Below are 24,158 nucleotides of genomic sequence, written 5' to 3'. Positions count from 1 at the left end.
CACTTGGATGTGTCAGAAATTCCACCAAAGGCTAATTTTGGTCTGTATGCTGCCACATTCAGCATTTAAGGGTGATGTGAATCTAGTCTGTTTCTTGGTGTAAGTTTTACCTCACAATTGTTTCTGTCTATGTTAATGTCAAAATAATTCCAGTGGACCACTGAAGCTTACAAACTGCTTTTGTAAGTGGATAATTTTGTTCCTAGAAATACAACCCATGCACCAAAACAGTCAAACTACTCTCTGTCTTGTTCCTGAGCCAATGCAGCTACTTTCCCCTCTTCTTTTGGCTAGATAGGAATGTTCCTAGCAATGAGGTTTTGAGAATCTTGAGATTCTTCAGTTTAGGAAGAATCATATTTAAACAGAAGTGGCAAATAAATCAGCCAGCTTCATAAAGGCCCAGAACAGATAAGGTACAGATTCTGAGTCATAAACAAAGTTGATTTAAGTACTCTTTCTCTGTGTTTCCTGACAGTTTATTCTGAAATAAAACTACAGTGTACTAATAGACTAGGATCTATCAGACTCATTCACAGTTCATCTTAGTTACTGGGAGCCAGGCAGTGTAGAAAATCCATTGCAAGTACAGTAAATACTACGTTCTGTTGTAGGAGAATCATCCATCCACAAACATAATGCTAAACACAGAAATGTTACAGTGTTTTTGCAAACTGGGTAAATTGTACTTTAATGTGCTTTCTGGAAAATGACCACTTAGAAAACAAATACATTTGTTCTGTGGTAAGAAGTAGGTACCCATAGACTTCTTTCAGTGTAGAATATGTTAGGTTTGCTTTTAAAAGCAGAACTAAACCACAACACCTTACATTAAATTTAGATCTGTAAGCAAGAAAACATGCTGAAACCAAAGGTGTATTTATATCTACTAGTTTTGTTTGGGTTTGTTTTGGTTTTTTCAAAAAAAACTGACCAAAATGGTAAAAAAATTCCAAACATAATATATGTAGTAGCTTTGGTGCTTCGGGGTAACAGAAAGCTGCTAATGGAAGGGTAAATAAATAAATATTCCTTGTGCAATCTTCTTGTAATTTCTCTTTATGGTATTTCTTTACAGAGCTTTCTACAATAAATGTTATCAAGCTGCACAGGAACAAGTACCATGCCAGGACACCAGAGCTTCTTCATGGCAAGGACAAGTAGAATTCATATGACCTAGAAAATTTCAGAAGGAAACTTCTTTCTCAAGCACCACCCCAACCCCAAATCAGTTTTGAGAGCAGTTTTTTGGTGTGTCTCAGGATCAACATGCAGTGAAGGTAAGAAGGCAATATCAAGTGTTTCTGAGCAGTCCAGATTGGTTTTTAAGATCACAGAATCACAAAATATGCTGAGTTGGAAGGGGCCCATAAGGATCATCGAGTCCAATTCCTGGCCCTGCACAGGACCATCCCCAAGAATCATACCATGTGCCCAAGAGTATCATCCAGATGCTACTTGAACTCTGTCAGACTTGGTTCTGTGACCACTTCCCTGGAGAGCCTTGTTCAGTGCCAAACCACCCTCTGGTGGAAGAACCTTTTTCAAATACCCAGTATTAAAAACGATGTAAAATGAGCATTTTGCTCATTACTATCATTTTCATGATTGGTAATTGATATTTAAGTTACAAGCTTTATTGGTCACTGAAATTTCCAAAACTGACTCAAAGTCGTGTCCCTTACAAATGAGGATCATCCTTTGGTTACTTTCTCCACCCGAAAAACTGCAGCTACAACAAGGGCTTATACTTTTGGTGGTTCACAAATAACACATAACCTTGCTGGATCCCCCACAAGGAGCCTGGGTCAGATTCAAAGCTCAGTCAAGTCACTGAGAGCTTTTTCCCTATGATTTCACTTAGTATTTAACCAAGGATGCTGTCAACAACTGTGCACTTTCTGTGTGGTGCTGAGCACCCATTGCAGATTTTATGGGGCTTGAAGCATTCAGCATCTTGCAAGCTAAGACCTTTAAAAGAAACTTTCTTAGCTTTCCTTGAAACAGTTTTACTGTTAGAAACACAAGTTATATAGGTGGTATGTTTATACAAGAGCTATAGAATGAATGCTGAATAAAATATATATAGTCAGATAAACAGGTTGAAGCAATGAAATTTTTTAGTATGGTAAGTACATTAAGAATTATTAAATTCATAATATGCATCTTACAAAAAATATTTGGAATTAAAACAAGAGATGAATAGTTGTATAGATCCAGAAATACTTAAATATCATTTAAGCTTACTTTCTGTTTTGAAATTTCTAGTGATTTGCAAAGCTTGCAGTTTTAATCTTAGCTATGCAACTTATTTAGTATGCTAAGGTTGTCTCTGAAATTTCCTGCCCACACACTTGGGAAAAAAAAAAAAGATATCTCAAAGGCCATAAGGCAGAAATCTTGTTTCTAACTTTGGCTGAGAGTGACAATGTTGGTCATGTCTTTGTGGGTTCAATGTGCTGTTTGGTTGTAGTAGGAAAAGAGGATTCCTTACTGTTCCAGCTATGATTACATGCTCAGATATTATCTTGATGGCTCTAGGAGACATCCATGTGTGCAGTGGGGTGCAACTGGTTGACACAAAGTAATATTTTTTCCAATTTGTTCCATGGTGACAGTAATTCAGACAAGAAGACGATTTTCTGTTCTCCTGTAACCTTCTATCTGGCCAATAATTCAAAGATAATACAATGGATATTTACAAGAAATTTTTCTTCATATATATATATATGTATGTGTGTGGGGGGGTGGGGTGGTGTATTTATAAGCCCAGCAAGGGAGACATAACTGCTCATAATAACAGATTCTGCTGTGCATACAATTATTTATTTTACTCTAAAAAAATTATAAATATATGTAAAGGTTTTGTTGTTGTTGCTTTTTGTTTGTGTATTTGTGTGCAAATAAACTACACTGCAAATTGGTGACTTGTTACATTCTGCATACATGTGTGACACTTTTTAAGTATCATCATTTTTTCTGTAGATATGTGATCTTGTTTTGTGCTGAGCACCTCTGACAACCAGTTCTTGTCAGAGGGTGCTCAGAAGTAACTTAAAGACTCCACATTTATCTAGCTCTTTCCTTGACACCAGAGAAAAATGCATTCTTGAAAGGACAGAATAGGTCAAATAATTCTTAATTTAAGTTACTGAATAATGTTCTGCTCACTTTCAACACTTTTCCTTTGACATTCTGCCTCCAAAACAGACAGATAAATGTTTCCAGTACTAGTGACTTACTGCTAGAATAGACACAAATCCTCTCTTTTAAAGCAGGCAGTAGACAACTGCTGTATCAAAGTGAAAATGCTCATTTGTTTTCTCCATCCAGAAAGGCATGAAACTTCCCTATCAATTGTGGTATACAGTTTTTGCCTGTACCCAGAGCATCAGGAACAGACAACAGCTGAGAACCGCTCAGGAAGCACTTCACATGTGTTCTCCAAACAACAGCCTGGCTGCCTTCCACGGGTACGGAGAGCTCAATCAAATCTCATTGGTTTTAGCTAACAGCTAACAAGAAACTTCCTCACAATGCGAGGAATTCATGTCAGCATCCAAGTGAAGACAGCTAGGATTAACCAGATGTCCACCAACCCAAATAAATCCACTCATCAGGATTTTGCAGAGGGCATGGATGCTTTAATTTGCCTATTCAACAAATTGTGCTTTTATGATATAACTAGTTAGTTTCCACACAGTAATTCTATCACCAGTACTCTCTGTTGCTGCAAATAACGTAAACACTTACTGCATAGATTACTGATTGTCATTTTGCAAACAAAACCTTGGAAGAGGTGTTTAGGAATCACCTTGCAGTTGAGGACAAAAGATTGCTATTAAGATGTACTAAACAAGCAAGAGAGTAGGCTGCTGGCAACAATTTATTTTACCTCAAGGCGTTTTGGACGACTCAGTGTTCTATTAAATACTGAGCATGAACCATCAAAACAGATGCTGTCTGGCAGATATGCCTCACCCTAGTACTGTTCCAGGACTTATGCACTTAATCAGCATCTTCTAGCAGACTGTTTTTTGAGCCGCTAACCAGCTCCATTTTAAATGAGATGAAAGCCAAAGACTTAATCCACCCATCAATGCCAGCAGAAGCCTTTCATGCTCACTGTACTCTTATATTGTATTAATTACACCAAAACGAATCCTTCCATCTCACCTAAACGTCTCAGCTATGCAGTTCTGACCTTGATCCATAACAAATGCTAGATCGTTGCCCATCAGTAACCAAAGATCTTGAACTCAACTACATGAATAGAGAATTTTCATTCTTACTTGACACTCCTAACTTGCACAGTTCTGAAGCTGTCTGCATTTCTCTATACAATCATTTCACCTGTTTCTTCTTAGCCACCTTGCTAAGGATTCAGCTCTTACATTCTTCTAATACTATTTCTACTGCTACTATTATTTCCGTGAGTATAAAGTTCTTACCAGGACTGGGGCACATTTCAGGACAGTATCTGTATTTAGCTAAGTGAGACTGTCAACCCGTACAAGTTACAGAGTAAATAAATTGCACTTCAGAAGGTATTTATAGAAAGGGCGATGACTAGTTTTAGCTCTTTTGTTCATTGGGAATAAAGAGACATTAAGAGTCACTGCTACTGTGTTAAGGTGTCAGGCTTAAGCAGAGCATTGTTTTGGCAGGCAGTGAGAGGCTGGCTACAACTGTGGTACTGACCTGATGTGTACTGGCCTATGAAAGAGAAGTGAAGTTAGTGTTCATTTGCTTTCATTTGCAAAGGTGCCCTTCTTAAGTTAGATAGAGGACTTAGGTTATCTTTTTCCTTTGTTTTCCTTGGGGGGCTGCCATGCTCCTACATGCTGTGACACTCCCAAAGTCGACATAGTGTCACCTTGATGAAGACAAAATGAATCCCTGCAGAGTCCAGGAAGCTTTGGCTGAGAGCAATTATATTTGATAGGACTCCTGAGGTGAAGTTCTGGCTTCAGGTGCTCTGACACGGTGCTGACACAACATCTTCAGCACATGGAGGGTTCACAAACTTTCAGGCTGTCAGGAGCAGGCTGCAGCAGTCTGAAACATACCCACTGAAAACTTCATGAAAAAGGGCACAATAGAAATAATCTGTCACTGGTGGCTGGGTAATGGTGTGTATGCCATCTTCAACTCAATTGAAATCAAACATGGCTGTGTTGCTCTTTCTCCCCCCAGAAATGTCCAAATCCCTATGCTGTTCATGTTGCAGTCTCTCATGAGACTTGCAATTTAACACTGAGAATGGTGATATACAAAAATAGATTCTATAGCATAACCTGAGAAAAAAATCCCCTCAGTTCAGGCATTGTCTTTCATACCGAAAAAAACCAACCCTGTGATGATTCTGATTGAGTGATTGATTGAATGATTACTCTATAATGATACTTTATCTGCTGTGCTTGTTAGTCTAACAACTTGTTTACAACAGGCACTTATAGGTAATGCTATAAATACATAATGCATCAAGGGTGATTGTATTTCATTGCATAAGGTACAGAGGAATATTGTACCGTCAAAATGGGTAGTTATGTGTATTTTGTCGGGCTACCATTTCATTATCTAGATGAGACTTGACCACTGGATGTAAGAGCTTGCACTTATTATTTTAACAGTGGCACTCAAAGAACAAAGTTCATTGTAAGATAAAAAGAAACACCTCCTTAAATCTTGTCTCTTTTGCATGTATATATTAATTTGTGCTCCAGCACATTTTTGTTGCCAGGGGTGTATAATCTCCAATACTGGTGATAACAGGAGCCAGTTAGGACTAGCAGAGCTATTTTGCTTGATATATTAGCACTTCCATTTTAGTATAATCCTACTAGCATGATTCTGTAGTATTTACAATTTCTATAAGTACCGATTATATTTTCAAAGTCAAAGTGGGATAAAATTGGTGCATTGTACCCCGTTGTTGCTGCTTTCTATAGTAGTCAGCCATACATATGGAACAATGCCATCTGAATGTAATTTTGAGAGGTAAGAGCTTGATTCTTTAAAAAAAACCACTTACATGGGCAGTATGAGCTCTTGCTGAGGATCTTCACTGTGTGAATATCATGCATACAGTCTAGTTAATGAAGAAAATCTGAGTTCCATGGCTGCACAGGAGTATGTAGGTGGAATTCTGGCAAATGAGCATTTTTTTCAGCACTGAAGTCCATTCAGCAGCCAAGAAAACCGTATCTTATGATACCATTTGTACCCTCTACTTCTTCCCAGGGAATAATATCTGTATATCTAATTTGTAAATGTCAGTAGGTGAGTGTTGTGGTTTAGCCCCAGCTGGCACTCAAGCACCATGCACCACTCACTCACTTTCTCTGATGGGATCAGTGGGAGAATCAGAAGGGTAAAAGTGAGAAAACTTGTGGGTGGAGAAAAAGATAGTTTCATAGGTAAAGCAAACGCTGCATACGCAAACGCTGCAAAATAAGGAATTAATTCCCTACTTCCTATGGGCAGGCAGGTGTTCAGCCATCTTCAGGAAAGCAGGGCTCCATTATGCATGACAGTTACTTTAGAAGGCAAAATGGTAGAACTCCAAACATCCCTCCCCTTCCCTCTTTTTTCCCCAGCTTTATATGCTGACCATGATGCTGTATGGTATGGGATATCCCTTTGGTCAGTTGGGGTCAGCTAACCTGGCTGTGTCTTCTCCCAACTCCTTCTGTACCCTCAGCCTCCTTACTGGTGGAGCGGTGCAAAAATCAGAAAAGGCCTTGATGCTGTATAAGCTCTGCTCAGCAATAACAAAAACATACCTGTGTTATCAATACCATTTCCAATACAAATCCAAAATACAGCCCCATACTAGCAACTATGAAGAAAATTAACTCTATCCCAGCCCAAACCAGCACATTATCCAGCCCTTACTCCATACAATTTACATCATGCTCAGGTCCCACACTAACAAGTACCTCCTCTTTAACCATGACAACCCTTCCTATCCTTCAGTATAGTCACAGATATCAATCCCTTCATCTACGGATCAGATCTGGGAAATGTTTGTAAAATGTCTATAAATGTCCAGAAATACCCACAAAATTTTTTTAGCTCATTTAGTCCATGATTTTGGGCTCCATCTGTTATGGTGTCACTCAGGACAGGAGACAAGATGTGTTGCATGGAGTTACTTGGCACCAAAGTCAGCTCTGGTCTGGTCACTGCCGCACTTACATTGCTTCTTGTAAGGCTTGTCCTCCACTGGTTCAGGTGGTTCCTGCCATAATGATTCCTATAACAAACAACTCAAATAATGAGTTACAACAATTTAAAGGTACTACCATTATGGCCTCCACCCCTGGTCCCTTTGGACCAGACCATAATGTTTAACACTGCAATGAATTCACCCCCTTACCCCTGCTCCAGCTTGAACTTATCCATAGAATACAGTCTCTTAGAGGTGTACCTGCTCCAAGTGGAGCCTTGTCTATGAGCCATGGTCTTTCCAGGGAGAGTCTGATGCAACACAGACTTATCCAGAGCCACAGGTGCTTTGAGGTGCACCTGTTCCAGCATGGCCTCCTCCATGTGCCACAATGCCTTCTGAGATGTACCTACTCCAGCATGGCCTTACCCACAGCCACAGACCCTTCAAACTAAACCTGCTCCCAGCATGGCCTTACCCACGGCTGCAGTCCCTCCAGAGGTGTACCTACTCTGTCGTGGGCTTATCCATGGCCACGTCCTTTGGGGTGCTCCAGCATGATCTCATGCACAGACACGGATGCTTCAAGGTGTACCTTCTCTAGCATGGATTTATCCTCGGGCCGTAGTCACTTCAGAGGTGTACTTGCTGCGGCACAGACATAACCACACCCACAGACACTCCACAAGGTACCTGCTCTGGTATGGGCTTGTCCATGGCCACAGACACCTTGGGGTGTCCTGCTTCCAGGTGGACTTATCCACAGGTCACAACCCCTTCAACTCGAGTTTACACTGGACTACACACAGACTGTCCAATACAGCAGCACAGAAACAGCAGCAATATCCTGGCCATCTGCCAGCCCAGGCACATCGCCATGGCTGTTATCAAAATGTTCCCCGGCCCAGTAGAGTAAGGTGATTAGTGGTACAGGACAACAGCAAGCAGCAAAAGCAAAAATCAGCCACCAACGAACACTAGACTCTAATTTACAGCTAGGTAAGCAAACCCCATGGCAGGCACAGGAGCCTATCAATTGCTAGCTAAACAGCAATAGCAGTCATAAATTTGATCTAGCACATTCCAGTCAAATCTGTCAAACCCTTCAAGTGCCATGTTGGGCATCAAAAATGACTGTCATGGTTTAATCCCAGCTGGCAACTAAGCCCACACAGCCATTCACTCACTCCCACCAGTGGGATGGGGGAGGGAATAGGAAGGATGAAAGTAAGAAAACTTGTGGGTTCAGACAGAGACAGTTTAATAGGGAAAGCAAAAGTCCCATGTGCAAACAAATCAAATCAAGAAATCACTTATTCTCATTGTCAGGCAGCCAATGTTCAGCCATCTCCAGGAGAGCAGGGCTCCATCACGCGTAACAGTGACTTGGGAAGACAAACGTCATCACTCCGAACATCTCTCCTTTCCTTCTTCTTCTCCCTGTTTTTTATGCTGAGCCTGACATCACATGGTATGGGATATCCATGGTCAGTTGGGGTCAGCTGTCCTGGCTGTATCCTCTCCCAACTCCTTGTGCGCTCTCAGCCCCCTTGCTGGTAGGGTGACGTGAGGAGGCAGAAAGGGCCCTGATGCTGTGTAAGCCCTGCTCAGCAATGGAGAAAACATCCCTGTATTATAAACACGGTTTCCAGCACAAATCTAAGACACAGCCTCATACTAGCTACTACAAAGAAAATTAACTCTATCCCAGCCAAAATCAGCACAGTGAGTACTTTTGGCCACTGGCAATGAGTGGGATTTGGCAAGAGTTTTCTGTAAGGCTTGCAGGTTCATCTGGGGATGATGGATGACTTTCAGCAGCAAAGATTTTCCAACAAATGGCATTCCAAAACAGAGTCTTACAAAGTACTCATAGCTAATGTCAATAATTCTCTCTTTGCCAGTTTAAATATCCTTCTGAGTCTCTCACACCCTCATTGGTACAGTACACTGGCAAAATTAGCAAGCTAATGTCACCACTCCTTGTAGATAAACACATGTGTAAAGTGTCAGGCATAAGGAGGAGATTACAGAACACATATTTCTAAGTACCACTTATGAATACAACACATGTAGCTCATGGAAATGTTGACATCATCTAAAGAGGAAAGCAAGACTTGCAACCACAATGGATTATATCATCAGCCAAACTGGAGAGCAGTCATTCTTTACAGCTGGAATAGTCTGTGTCTGCCCTGGACCTCCTATTATTCTGAGGAAAAATAAATCACTAAATAAGGATAAACATCATGACTGGGAAAGTTTCACAAAACATATGCAACATACACATCTTGAATCCAAGTGTTTTACAGGTTGGCACATTTAATAATCTTGTGCTTACTTGAGAAAAATATGTCACGAAGCATAGAAAAGAGGGTGAAGAGTATGAATGCAAATGCAGATCATTTCCAGACTGCACACCACTGTGGATGGAGGTATGAGCAAGCGAGGTTGCTGCAGGGACACACAGAGGCTTCCCGGGATTAGGAGCCCACAAAGGTGGTGCTGCTCAAGGCAGAGCACCCCTGCCCCAGAGAGTTTATAGTCAAATAATTCAGGCAATACAGAGAAGCTGGAAAACAAAAACTATAAAATCAGAAATACGTGTGCCTGCTCTTGTTGCAGGCATCTGCATACCTTCCTGCCCCTTTCCATTCTCTAACAGTATTAAAAGCTTATGTGCCAACTATGACCCCAGGGTGTTTTCACCAGTTACTGCTGCAGCGGGTGTGGCTTTTGCAGAAATGGCTGAAGAATGAGAGAGCCTCACAAACGAGCCCATTGGGTGTTATTTATTTTAAAAAGCAATGATGATGTCCATACAAGCTAATAACCAGGAAGAGGGTGCAGGCTTGTGACAGCTAGGAGGCAAGACTGCTGCTTGGTAGACCTAAGCTTGGAGCAATTGGAAGGCATTAAGAGAGGAGGAACAAACAAGATTGAGTACTTGGAGCAACAGGCATGACTAGGGCTGGATTTCTGTGCATATCAAGAGATACCACATGTGTTTAAGAGCAAGAAAGACCAGAAAGGAAGAGGTGTAAGAGACTATAGATGTTTAGATGAGAGATTTCCTTGTTTTGCTACCAAAAGGAAGGTGGATTTGGCCAGCTTCTTGGAGGGACAAAATGGCAGGTTAATATAATAGGTCTAAGGTCACAGGAATGATAATAGTGTTGGTCAGTGTAACAAAGAACAGGAGACAAAGCAGAGTCAGAGTACAGAAGGAAGTAGAAGAGCTCAGTTTTGGCCATGCTGAAGAGAAAGCATTTCCAACAGAGATGACAGGCAGATGACAGGTAGATAAGAAATGTGTCAATGATTTAAGGAAATATACCAGGAATGGAAAAGTAAATTTGCAATAGTCTAGTAGAAAAATATTTCAAACAGTGCTGTCTGCAATTTTTTTCCTCAAGGCAAAAAGGCTATTTTTGCTTAAAGCTGTTAACAAGATGAGGTGCTTGTCACAGAGGGGAATGTAGAAAGTGAGAGGTCAGGAAGGACTAGTGATTCATGGGAAAAGGTTAAAGGATGCAACCTTTGTAGGGATTAGGAGAGCTGATCCAAGGCTTGCTAATGGCAGAGGAGGAAAAAAGCCAACCAGCTGTTTTGCTGCATGTCTTTGCAGCTGAATCAGGCTGAAGTGATGGAGAAGGAAAGGCATCCACAAGGCAGGCAGCAGTTGCACAAGTTGCTCCTGGGTAGGTGACTGGATGTGCTAGACAAATATCAGGAAAGGATGTGCATGGAAGTTGCAAGAGTCAGTGATGCTCTTCTAAGTTTTGTCTTCAGTATGTTGAAAGGACCTGGAAGGAAATGTGGAAAGACTGAGGTCTGAATCTGAATGTCTGGCAGAGAGGAAGAGCGGATGCATCAGGGAAGAGAGTGAGAGGAGAAGGTAGCAGGGAGGTAAAGTAACAGCCAAAGGATACAGTGACTGAGTAGAATGAGTTGAGAATACATGATGGGAATACAAAATGGCCAATACTGCAGCTTGTGTTGGCACCTGTACCCTACACTATTTTAAGCTCAGCACAAGTGCAACGCTACTGCAAAAAACCCATGGTGTGAGGGATTTAAATAGGTCTAGATAACAGCAACAAGAACATTTGAGACAAAAGGGATTTAGTTACTCAGAGCTCTGGGAGCACTATTCCACAAGATTTTGAGTACAACTGAAGTCAGTAAAATTTTTTGGGTTCTTCTGCAAGATGCTCAGTACCTTGACACTTCAGACCCTAAAGTCCACAGACAGGATTATTGTACATTTCTCAGCTTCACTCAGGAGCTTGCAGGTCCGGCGACCAATTTGCTGTTTCTTGGACAGCATCAGACAGGAAACAGTGGAGCAAACCCATGATTCCTCTTTCTAAGCTTTCTGTTCCAGACTTTTCCTTCTACCTATTTGTACTTTCTGTATGATCATTACTTATGTAGCTAATGTTGAAGACCTCTCCAAAAGTAGTAGACAGCCTCTTCCCTTACTAGACACTGAACAGTCCTGGAAATATCTTGTTTTTCTTACCTCATATTGTGTTAGAACTTGAAATTTTCCAATTAATTGTTTCTGCCTAATTTTTAGCAGACAAAGAAGAAAATTACCTGGAACTTCTGAGGTCAGAAGTTAACTAGAGGTAACTAGTTCTTTTTTACCAGACAGAACAGTACAATTTCTTCTGTCAAGAAGAAATTAAAACCCAAATGAACCACATCAAAAAGCTGACTTTTTTTTAGAGTGAAGTACACTTTGCATCCACTTTATTTCAAATGTTCTACTGGCTAGCAGTGGAACAATATTTTCTCAGAAAAAAAATTGGGTATTTGGACTCACAATCAAAATCTTATCAAATGTCACAGGTGGTTCAGGCCAAGTGTTTGTATTTACTGTGCTTTCAGATCAGTAGGAGATAAATAATTTCTCCTGGCTTTTATACCCAAGCCATACTTTTCTTCCTAACACAGATGTTCACAGATGAGAACACAGGTGAAATGTTCTCATAAAAATGGAAGGGGCAGCACACAGCTGGCATGACAGCAACTTAGCCTTTTTACCCTTTAACTTAGAGGCATACTGAAAACACATTTTGACTCGAATAATATGACAGATGTAGTCAGAAACGTTTAATATGGAGAAAATTTGGGCTGGTGCAAAGACATATTTTTGAGCTTATACCTATATTTAACCTTGTCTAAATACAGACCTCTGTGTTTAGTAATTATCCATGCATTTCCCAAAGGTTTCCAGTCCTTTTATAAAACTGTAAACATCAGTTTGCAGAAACAAACTCCTGCTTACACTGTAGGTATAGCCAACATAACTTTGGGTTTTGTTTGGGACATCTCACCTACGAAATGCTCTATATCTCCTGCAGAATCCAATACAAAAAACCCACACGTGAAAGTTCCCTCCTCTCTTGTAATCTGCATAAAACCTTTCCTCATCATATTGTAGCACTTAGAGAAAACTTTTTTTTTTTTTGCATCACTGGGCACATAGAGATACATCAGTCTTTTTAAAAACAACTATATGATTTGGAAGCCCAAACTACATTAAAAAAAAAAAGGCAGGTGAAGACACAGCTTATCTGTCACTGAGCCACACTTGACCTGCCTTTATCTTGCCCTTCAAAATAGTGCAATGGGTGAGAGTGGCAGGGCACCATGTTTCATGTTGTATTTTCAGCTGCAGCTATTTGTTGCTTCTCAGCAAGGATAGCAGTGCTGCAGGTGGAATGGTTTGCAGTATGAGGGTGAATTGGTCAAACGTGTAGTGAATGGATTCACATGTGCAGTTTCTGACGCCTAAGCCTTCACGTGAGTGACCAGTTTCCCTGCAACCAGTATAATTATCAAATATATAGAAATCTATTTTTTTTGCCATGATTATTTATAACTAGGCCAAAACTTAGAGAAGAAAAGCCAGTTTAAACTCTGGCTTCCCACAGCTTTATGGAAAATGCTTTGCTTTTGCTGTGACATATACAGTTAATGGAAAATCAACACAGAGAAACTGATGAGCATGTGAGAAGTATTAACATGGTAAATGATGCATCTAAAATTACTATGGGTTTTATAAAATGTTTCCTCCAGAAAAATAAACTGTTACATAAGAAAAGGTTAATTGACAAAGCATGACTAAGTAAGAAGTGATTTCTACATGTGAAATTTGATATCTTACAAATATATTGATGGAAACTATCACTACTATTTTATATGCATCCAGGAATGATGCTACAGAAGTTCTGCCTACTTCTGGTTTTGGTTAGCAAAATTTAGTTTTGCCTATAGGCAATATATATTTCAAAGTATGTCAGTTATACTTAAGACACATTAATGCATTTTTAGAGTAATTTCTGTGTCAGTGAAATTATTGCCTGCTCTCCCCTCCCCACCCCCCATTGCTGTCACATAGAACTATAACCACATGGAAAAGTAATATTAGGAAACACATTAAAGATGATTTATCAGCTGGAAATACGAAAGAGAGCCAAGAGCAGGTGATGAACTCTTCAGAACCACTGCATTAAGCTGAGACAGAAAAGGCTGCTCCGTTATGTCAACTGACCTGAAATATATAATCAATTTGGAGCAAGTTCCATTCTCATTCACTCTAGCCTAATTACATATTATTTAAATAGCATTACTCCGGATTTCTACTTACACAAGTGATCATCACAATTTGGCTTTTATTTGGCCCCTCGGAAAACATGTTAAAAGAGCCTTGTAGAAACCATGCAGGAATGCACTGCTCGCTCTCTTTCAGAGGTAAGGTCTTAACTTACAGCCTTCACTGTTTGCAAGTGGAGCAATGTGCTCTTTACCAGAGTTGCTCACTCAAACAGGTAGGATTTAGAGGTGAAACGTAAAATAATAAAATTCCTAGACCTCCCCAAACTTAAAAATCAGCTCAAGGATCAGTAAATACACTGTACAAGTTGCTCAGGCCTGCTTTAATATGCTCAAAGAAAAGATGCTGCTTAACAAGTAGTCTGCCAAATCCTGCATCAGCTGCAGTTTTCAGATAGAAGTAAAGCACAGTCCCATGTCGAGCACATTATGGTATCTAATCTGGCAGTCACAATAGGTGACTGATGCAAGATTCTCTCCCAGTAGAAAAAGTATTTGACTCAGGAGGTTACTTAGCAACATTTAGACAGAGAGCTAAAATGACAATAGGATGGAAGTTTAATAAGGGAATACAAGTGGTCCAGAGTTCAAGACTGACCACAATAACAAGAGGAAGTGTAAATGGTATCTTTCCACAGAGCCAAGACTCCCACAGGGGATTTACTAATAAGGAGGATAGCCCAAATCTCCTCTTTGGACTCCAGCTGAATTTTGTCAGAAATGGCTGTGATGGGAACCTGCGACACCGCCTTCAGTCCAAATATCCTAGAGAGTCACTTCCATCATCCTTTTCATCTACTTTCAGGTCATCCCTGAGGTCAGCGAAAGAGGTGATCTGTGTTCACCATGCACCATGGCAAAATACCACGTCTCTAATACATTATCCTTTCCTGGGAATCCAATGGTTAGGCTTATCCAAGTCCTCAACCTACCACTTTCCTTGTCTTTCACCTGTAGCTCAGCAATGCATGCAAATGTTCGCTCACATGGTGATTAACCCTGGGAAAGGAGACAGTATCAAAGATAATATATTTTAATAATTCCTTTAGTCAGAAAGGAAACCCAGGGATTCTTCTGCTACATTCTGTGGCAAATCTGACAAGCAAAGCATTCCCTTCATGCTCTAGTATTCATTGGCTCATTCTGATCTCAGTTACAGGGATGTCACAAGACTAGAATACCATTACAATGAATTATTTAACAAGGAGAAAAAAACACAAATCTGGTCTTTCATGGACTCTTTTGCACTGTATGTTGTGCTGAACCACAGTAGCTTACATTGCTTAATGGTCATTCATCTTTTTGGTAGAAAAATACAAAATGGCCTCCCAAAAGGTAACAAAGCATCACATAAAGGAAAGATTATCCAAAGGCTACAAGAACTAAGTGAACCTACTTTCAGGGTTAATGTTTGGTGTTAGAAAGTACAGAGCTGGTGAGGAATGCATGTTTCCTACTCAGTAACCAAATATTACATGCAAACTTTTAAATGAGCCTTCAGGTACAATGGTGTAAATAGTCAGTCAAAAAAACTGCTTTGATTACTTCATGTATTTGAACAATCACACTGAAAAAATCCCTTTCACTTGAATAAGCAGCCAATCATTTTTCTGAGGTAAATATAAGCAGAACTTGAACTCAAAGGAGCTGTATGTGGTAATCAGCACATTACTCAGTGTAATGAGAAAATCATCTCTGTTTTCTAGAAGCATTAGATGATTGCATGATAGTGGTATTATACTTTATCAGCACTAATACATCATCTGTGTAGGTGTACTCAGGAACACAAAAGTTGTTCCCGCAAAAACACGGGCAGTGCCTGGCATTCCAGGGCTGTTTACGCTCCCAAAATATCTCAGAAGTCAATTTGCCAGTCTCATTTTTCCGATGATGCAATTATTTATCTCACATGACTAGGTCTATAGAGAGGTCCCCGAAGAGGAGAGGCGGCCGTGTGCCCGCGGAGCACAGGACCAGCTCCCCACAACAGTGCCCTCGCCGCGACTTCGCCGAGCTGCTGGACAAGCCTGGACTGAAAAGGTCTGGTTTACCTAGGGGACCGGCTCCTCCTCCTCCCCATTTTTATACTACTGTGGGGTTAATAGCTATGTCGTGTGGGGTCAGGGAAGACATCTGTGTCTCAGATAATATGCTTACGGTGATTACCACACATAATTGACTGACCTTCCCTCATTCTTTTCCTGCTGCAGGCCATGGCTGATAGGGTGAGATGCTCCAGAGGAGTTTATTTTCCATCACACACTATTGTGCTGCTGAGCAAATATTTTAGCAAGCGTTGAATGAATCACCTTTCAGACTTTGGGTTTGACAGTTAAATATGAAGGCTGTGACCAATCTAATAATATTAGATTTTAAATCAGCTTTGGGAGAAAACATGGGAAAATCCTACTTAAAATCCATTTATAGATACCTAATAAAATCCTGGTTTAAGTGCTGAAGTCAACGTAAATTTTTTGAGAATTCCTGTTCTTTCTTTTGCCCTCTCTGCAGGCTTCGTCTTCCCACCTCACTTGGAACATTTTGAGCTGTTGAGCGGATTTGTCTCAAAAAGTATCTGCAAACCTGGGTGTAATAAGTAAATAAATATTTGTGCACTGCAGGAACCAAGCTTCAAGGTAGGAAATGCTGAGGTCTAATTTAAGACCCTTCCTTCAAGAGAGAACATTAGAAACCCTTTCTAGTTCATGGTGCTGTGCTATAGAAATATGACTGTGCTGGACTATGCTGAATAAACATGTATTTAATTTTATAGTTGACAAGAAATAAGAAAAGCCCTCTCACCATTCAACAGCAAAGCAGTATTTTTCTCACTTCATTAAAAAAAAAGAGCAAAATTAGTTTTTGTTTCCAATATGCACTTACAAAAGGAATGGAATAAATGTAAGAGGAGATTTAAAAAAAAAACCACAAAGCAAAAACCAAAAAACCAAAACTGCCAAATGAAAGCTTCATTTGAAACACTAAGATTTTAACTTTCTAATACTGTTTTACTCTGTTTTATCTATCTAGCAATTAGTCTATCAATCCAGACATAATGTACGCCCACAGGAAACAATTGTTTTATATATATATAGGAGTATATATTATATATATATATATATATATATATTTATATATATGTACCAGGTTAGATAGTGAGTGATTAAAACTTTGTACCAGGAATATTCATGTCTCTTAGGGAAACTAGTCTATACATAGAGATGTCTGTACACACACACTGCACACCTACTTTCTCCCTCCTTTTAAAACCCTTTTGTCACATGGAAAATAATCTTTACCACGCACCACCAGTGAGTCTTTATGGCCTATCCTCAGAATTTCAAACTGCAGCAATTTCACTGGGAATTAATGGGCGGAATGATATGATACATTGAACAAATACATCTGTTCTTATTCCTGTGGCTGAAAGCTAACATTTGCACAAATGAATGTTCCAGCACTACAGCCAAAAAGTGTTTCCAACCCCAGTAGTTCCTCCACTTTAATTTGTCCAACAACATAATCTACATTCCTAGCTGCCATTTACAGAAATCCATTTGGAACTGCCATCATCTTTCAAACATTTAATATAATTCATCCTCCCTCAAAATGTAGCAACTGCTTAACAAGGAAAAATATACATATTCTAAATGTATGGGTGATCTTTAGACAAATCTCAGCATCACTTCATAATTATATACTACAAGTTTTAATTAACTAAAGCTCTGAAAATCATAATGCCTTATTAAAATGCAATTAATCCTTTGATTAAAAAACAAAAAGCACAAGTATTTACAACAAAAACACAAGTAGAATAATTACAAATATCATGTACCCATTTCTTTTATTTGGGTGTCACTTATGATGTCTCACGTTCCCTTCATTAATTCAAATACACACATTATCTCAAATCCACAGCAGACTGAGTGACAGTGGCCACCAAACACACAGCACTATATCCTATTGATTTCTGCAAATCCTGAACAATGCCATTTGCATGCTTGTTTCTGTAATAATAAAGATATGCCATTCAGAATTAAAGCACCGGCCAGACTAGTGGCAACTAATTGTGTTGTGTGTAATGAGTGCAATTTCAATTTGATATAACCCTCAGCTTTTCTTACAGCACTCGCTAAGTACTTTCAAGTCTTTGTGGGGAAATAATTGATTTTTTTGTGCTGTGGGCACAAGAAAATTATTATGATCTTTTGAATAATGCCAAAGAAAGGACCATGAATGATTTAAATTGGTATATGAAGAAGGCTTCACTGTGGATTGCAGTTTGACTGACATCCTACTAATGTAGTATCTAGATTAGCAATTTTTAAGGAGGCAGCTAATATAAAACTGGTAAAATGGAAAACATTGCTAACAGGGATTTTGTATTTGTTATTCAGTGAGGAATAACAATATGGGGATTTAAGGCACGTCAGACAAACACTATACTATTACATAATTGCCCTCGCTCTTTTCTTTTATGGCACATGTATTGAAGGGTATGTTTCAATTGATAAATTACACATTTAAAATATGTAGATACAATGGTACAGTACTAGGTTATCACAGCAGCTAAAGTCCATTGGATATGTCGGTCTGTAACCACCACGTACAAAACCTTTTGTTTTGCCCGATTGTGACAGGAAGGTTAGTAAACTTCCAAAAATTACTCTTCCAAATAATTGAGATAATTGCCTTTCCTTTCAAAGGGAGGAAATAATTTTCCTAAACTGCTGCCCACACCAGAGCACCATCCTGCCCATTTTATCCCCTGTACCTTAAGTTTTATTTAAGAATGAAAAGTCAGAAACAGGTCTCAGCCATCTAAAGCAGCACCCCAAGCCCAATTTACCCAAACTGCCTCCTGTACATACCTAATTTTAGATTGTTTCAATCTGAAATCAAACTCCCTCTCTCCTTTCTCTTTCTTCTCAACTGACAAATACATTTTATGTAGTAAAAGTGGTGAATAAATAAGGACATTATCCACATTCCACCTTAAAATGCATACCTTCCAAATCTTATTCTTCAGAGGAGGGAATGTTGTTAATTTAGTTGGTCATAACTAAATAGTTTCTAATCTGGAGCAGGAGTCTGCTGAGAATATTGGACAGTTTAAAGGTTAATCACCATCGCCTGGTTACACAAGTGAGGCAGAACTAATTCCTCCAAAGGCAAATGGCTTGCAGTTTTATCAGCAGTGCAGATTAGAAGTGTTAATATACAGAATAGAATGGATGCTCAAGGGCCAGTTTTCCCTTATCGGCAAACTTTGCAACAGAACTCAGCTACTGCACAACCTCTGCACTTTCTATAATAAGGCCCCTCATTTTGCCTCTCGAGCAGAACTATCAAACAATCCTCCCCAAACCACTGCCACCAAAATCAGGGTATTACAGACCACAGCTAATTGGAAGATCACTATAATGAAGTAAAAGATAAAATACTTTGGCTGCTGGCCTAAAACGTGGATCAGCACAACATAGGAAGCTATCTGGCTATGTCACATTCTGAGAGATTTACATAAACAATAAACTCAAACCAACAGCCCCCAAAAATACATCTTTGTTTACAGTAAATGCAACCTAAAGCACGGGTTATAAAAACTGGGGGGATTTACATATTCAGTGTTATTGTTAACAGAGAAGACTCTGCTGCCACTCTACCAGATATATGTAACTTTATGTGCTTATTTTAAGTGTATGCTGTATAAGGAAGAAAAGAAAGGCAGGATATGTAAATACAGATTGTAAAATATTTACATATTTATGTTGCTTGATGCTATGATAGAATATATTTGTTACTGCAGCACATCACAGCACACAGACTCTTACTTGACTTTTCCGAGGCTGTTATATGCTGCAGGTGTTTTCTATAAGAAAAAAAGAAAGGAAAGGGGAAGATCCATAAATGTCACATGCTATTTCCCAAATAAAACAAGCTAACAGAAAATCCTACCTAAAAAGACAAGAAAAAGAAAAGGTACTCTGTGTCAAAGGAGAAAAATGGACGATTCTGCTCAACAAATAAGAATAGTCAGTTCAGAGAAAAGTCATATAAAATATTACAGCATTCATCTTTGTGTGAAAAACCTTGGGGTAATGAGCATACATTTTACAAACCCTGAGCCTGAGTGTGCTCCTGAAGAATGAGTGGAGACTTCTCCCACCAACAGCAGCGGGCTCTGAATACGCTCTGTAAATTCTCTTGGAGCTCTGGTAAAATTATCCAGGCTGTACTCTCTGCACATCTCTTGAGTTACGAGCATACTAAACTTTTCTCCCATCCATCCTGTTTCTTCACCCCACCTGGGCTCCAACTGAGGAAGGCATTTCATTCGGGACACTAAGCACCTAAGTCCCATTTATGTCTAAGTTCAGTTCAAGAGGGGAAAGTAGAACATTATGAATTGAATTGTTTTTCTAAATTAAAGGCCTGTTAATTTTAATCTGGCATGCATAGCACTTTACCAACCACATAAAATCTGATTCCTTCTAAGATTGCCACAGAGGAAGAAATTTTTTTTAATAGAGAAACAACCTTTCTTTGGCCATGAGCCTCTAGAGAATATGTAACGCTGCCATGCTTTGCCCAGGGAAGCAGCAGAAGGAACATGGAAAAGATGTAGCAAATAGACCACTCGGTCTTAAAGATTACTACTATAATAAATATGTTCGAAACTGGAATTGGAGAACTACAAAATCTTGCTAGCTAGCAACAGAAAACATCACCTCTCACATATATGTGTACATTTTTATGTTCTTTAAGAATAATTTATTTACATACAGGAAAGTTATACCCCAAGCATGTTAGGTGTAACACAGGTAGAATGGAGAAACTGCCTTTTGAGAAGGACTTGTGGTTGGGCAAACAGTGTCTATCACTTAATATTTCGGAATATAAAAATATACCTACCTAGACTCACAGTCAGTCATCACTGATTGTTATTAGAGCAAAGATACTCTCAAATCCTCACAGATCAAAACATAAAAGTGCCTTATTGTCATCATACTCTATTGGCATCTCTCCCCCATTCCAAAAGTTTGGGTAAACTTACTTGAGTTTTACAGTGTCACCTGAGAGCCTACAGTTCTGCAGAGACTATAAGATGCCTAGCTCCACTGGCCGAGGAGCCATCTATCAGAGTCAAGGCTGACACATTCCTGATCCCTCAAGGTACATCAGTTCATCTTTGCTGACACAGAATCACATGAAAAGGGAGATGATTTCCATAGCAAGTTCATAACTACCTAAATGGGAAACCACAGTAAAAAATTCTTTTCGAGAGTATCTTTTCTTTTCTTGCAGTGTAGACATTGCTGGCTGTTCATAAAACACCCCTTCACAAATAAACCATATAGCTGAAGTTTGGCTCCTAGTCTCATGGTGTAACTGGATGCGGGTGCATTGCAGAGATCTAATCATGAGATGAAATTGAATACAGCTTCATCACCAAGTAGATTAGATAAAAACATTCATAGCTACTGCCATGGGCATAGACAGAAACCATTAAGGACTCTAAAGGACTTGCAGATTGAGAGTGATGATACTAGAAGCTCGAAAAATTTCATTATAAATGAAAACCAAAGACTAGCACTGACAATCCCTTTCCCTCATGTGGGTCTCACCCCTCAGATGATTTTACCAGCTACAGGGAGGGTCCAGTACTGTCTTACCGGTTGGTTCAAAAATTTGTCCAACGTGTTTGACATTTTGTTCAGGTAACAAAGACATTTACCATCACTCCAAAAAAATCACTCTACTGCTCCCAGAAGTTAAGATTATAGACCTCACCCTGACTGAAATAATCTTATTAAAGTTTCTCATTGGAAAAATAGCCATCTCATTGGAAAAGTAGCGTAATCAGATGATGTCAGTGAGGACTCATGAGTTTTCAAGAACCAGGAGCAATCTGTCAATCAAGTGAGACACACCAAACCTACTAATAGGTAACAGGACATCTCCCGCCCTACAAAATCCATGCATACACTCAGAGAAAAAAAACCTCACAACATGTTAGAAAAAACATATAGATGCCTCAGAAGCACTTGATTGTGGTTGCCTTAGAGTACTCGTCTCTCATCAAACACAGTGAAACCAACACAAATTGCTAAACTCAGGACTTTGATTTCTCATGGAGCTTTTCAAAAAAGCTTTCCTTTTCCTGTCTTTTCAATATGAGGGATAAAATCAAAGACAACACAGAATAAAAGCACAGGCACCAGTATCTTCTTTCTCCTCATCTGTGTTTGTGGATAACATTGCCTCATTTGTGGGTAGTGTTGCTGATCATCAAGGTCTGACATAGCTCTGGAGGGAATAATCATGTCCTGGCAGAAGGCTGTCCAAAATGACCCATTAACGTTCCAACTACGGGAGTCTTGGAGGCCGATGATTTGAATCTCGTGATTCAGAACTGCAGGAGATATGGCTCATTTCAGTAGTCACAGAAAATATTCACTCTCTCTAGTCATGTAGGTCCTTATACAAGCCCAGTGATCAGAATGCTCAAGTGCTTTTGTTGTTTGCAAGCAGTTAGGGCCGGGAAGATTTGTTGTATGTATCTTTGCATTTGGTTCATTTTGCATATTCACCAAATACTAAGAAATGTAAATGAGTGGCACGATCTCAGAAAGTTAATCTATATAATTATAAACAATGGATAAATTTCACTAGGGAAAAAAATATAAAAGGAAACATTTGAAAAATTGAGGAAGACAGACTATCTCTTGTAGTCTGGTCTAAGAGCAATCTAGTTGGAATTTGCTACTGAATGGATCTATCATTTCATGCCTGCCTGCTCCTTGGCAAGGCTGAAAAATGTCCATGGGCTTCTATCAGTTATTCTCCTCTTATTCAGAACTGCATCATCATTCAAAGGTAATCACCTATTTCTTTGCCTCTAGCACCTTCCCTGAACAGTTTAAGTGTCTCTTCACTGAGCCCACAGGCTACTCTTTTATCAACAGTTTATTAGTGTCCTACCCTGCCATTTTTTTTTTCTGTCTGAGATCACAATGCCTGCATAGAGATTTATAAGAAAACATGGCAATATTTTGGACATATCCTCACTTCTCCTCATATAAGTGTAAATCACCAGATATGTTCTAGACCTATTGTATTAATGAAGATCAGGGATAGTATTATCTTTGAATCCCTAATGATATTAATCACTTTTCGCCACAAAATACAGATGCCCGACTGCCATTTGACATCAGTTAGTACATACTATAAGTTTGCATATCCTCAAGGGGAGACTGGGCAAGGCCACAGAACAGAAAATGTATACAGGGTTTTTAAATCCTTTGGAACTACATCCATTTAAGAAAATTTTTCAGCCATGAATAGCTGAAAGCTGGGAGAATACTTAAGGGGAAGCATCAGATATGCAAGGCAGTTCTCTGCTCTTCCCTGCATACCCACTTATGGCTATTGCTGGAGCCAGGATATTGGGCTACACTGACCTTTGTTCTGAACCAGTATGCCTCTTATGTTCTTATTATGTTCTTATGATAAGCAGGAAAAGAATTTAGCCTCTGGATAACACCCGGTTGTGCTTGAATTCGGCAGCAAAATTCCTTTTCTCTTCATTGTTTCAGATTTGAAAAAAATTAATTAAAAAAAAAAAGTGTGCACACCAAGTTGTGTTGACACCAGACATAGAAGATTAATTTTTCTATAATTAAGAACCTCACAGGACTTTTTTTATCTACATGGGTAGGGATTTTTTTCACCCTGAAAAACATGTAAGCCAAGAAGCTCCCAACTCCAGTAAAATTTACCATGATGAAGGTACTTTAAACAGGTCTCTGCACCATCCACCCAAAACCAGCAAGAATTTCTGAGTCTGAAGTCTCAAGAAGTTTTAAGAAGAAAAGTTCTGTTTATAGCCTTGCAAACTTACCAGAATATGTATGGCTTCTTAGGTCTTGAGATCCAGACTCTGGGCTCATCCAGACATCTGCAATTTTGTTGCAATTCATACAGTGGTATTGCTGATTTATAATGTTCCTTTGAATTATGTAATTTTATAATTACATGATTTTAATGCTGCCTATTCAGATGGAGCTTCAGCCCCCTTCATCACTGAAATTCTTTGGAGAAGCATAATGAGTTTTGGAAATACTTTCAGTCTCTCAGTGATTATCAAATTTGATTTTCTCACTGCCGCCAACAAATTCTCTTCCACAGATTCTACATGGAAAGATAAGAATTTAGGTATTTCTGGAAGTCAGGGTTTAGTGGGTTGTCCCTGGCTGGACACCAGGTCCCCACCAAAGCTGCTCTATCACTCCCTTCTGCAACTGGACAGAGGAGAGAAAATATAATGAAGGGTTCATGAGTTATTAATTTCATTTATTAC

The sequence above is a fragment of the Manacus vitellinus genome, unplaced genomic scaffold (assembly GCF_001715985.3).
Source record: "Manacus vitellinus isolate BGI_N305 unplaced genomic scaffold, ASM171598v3 scaffold_8_pilon, whole genome shotgun sequence".
Taxonomy (NCBI): Eukaryota; Metazoa; Chordata; class Aves; order Passeriformes; family Pipridae; genus Manacus; species Manacus vitellinus.
Note: the sequence above shows the minus strand (reverse complement) of the source record.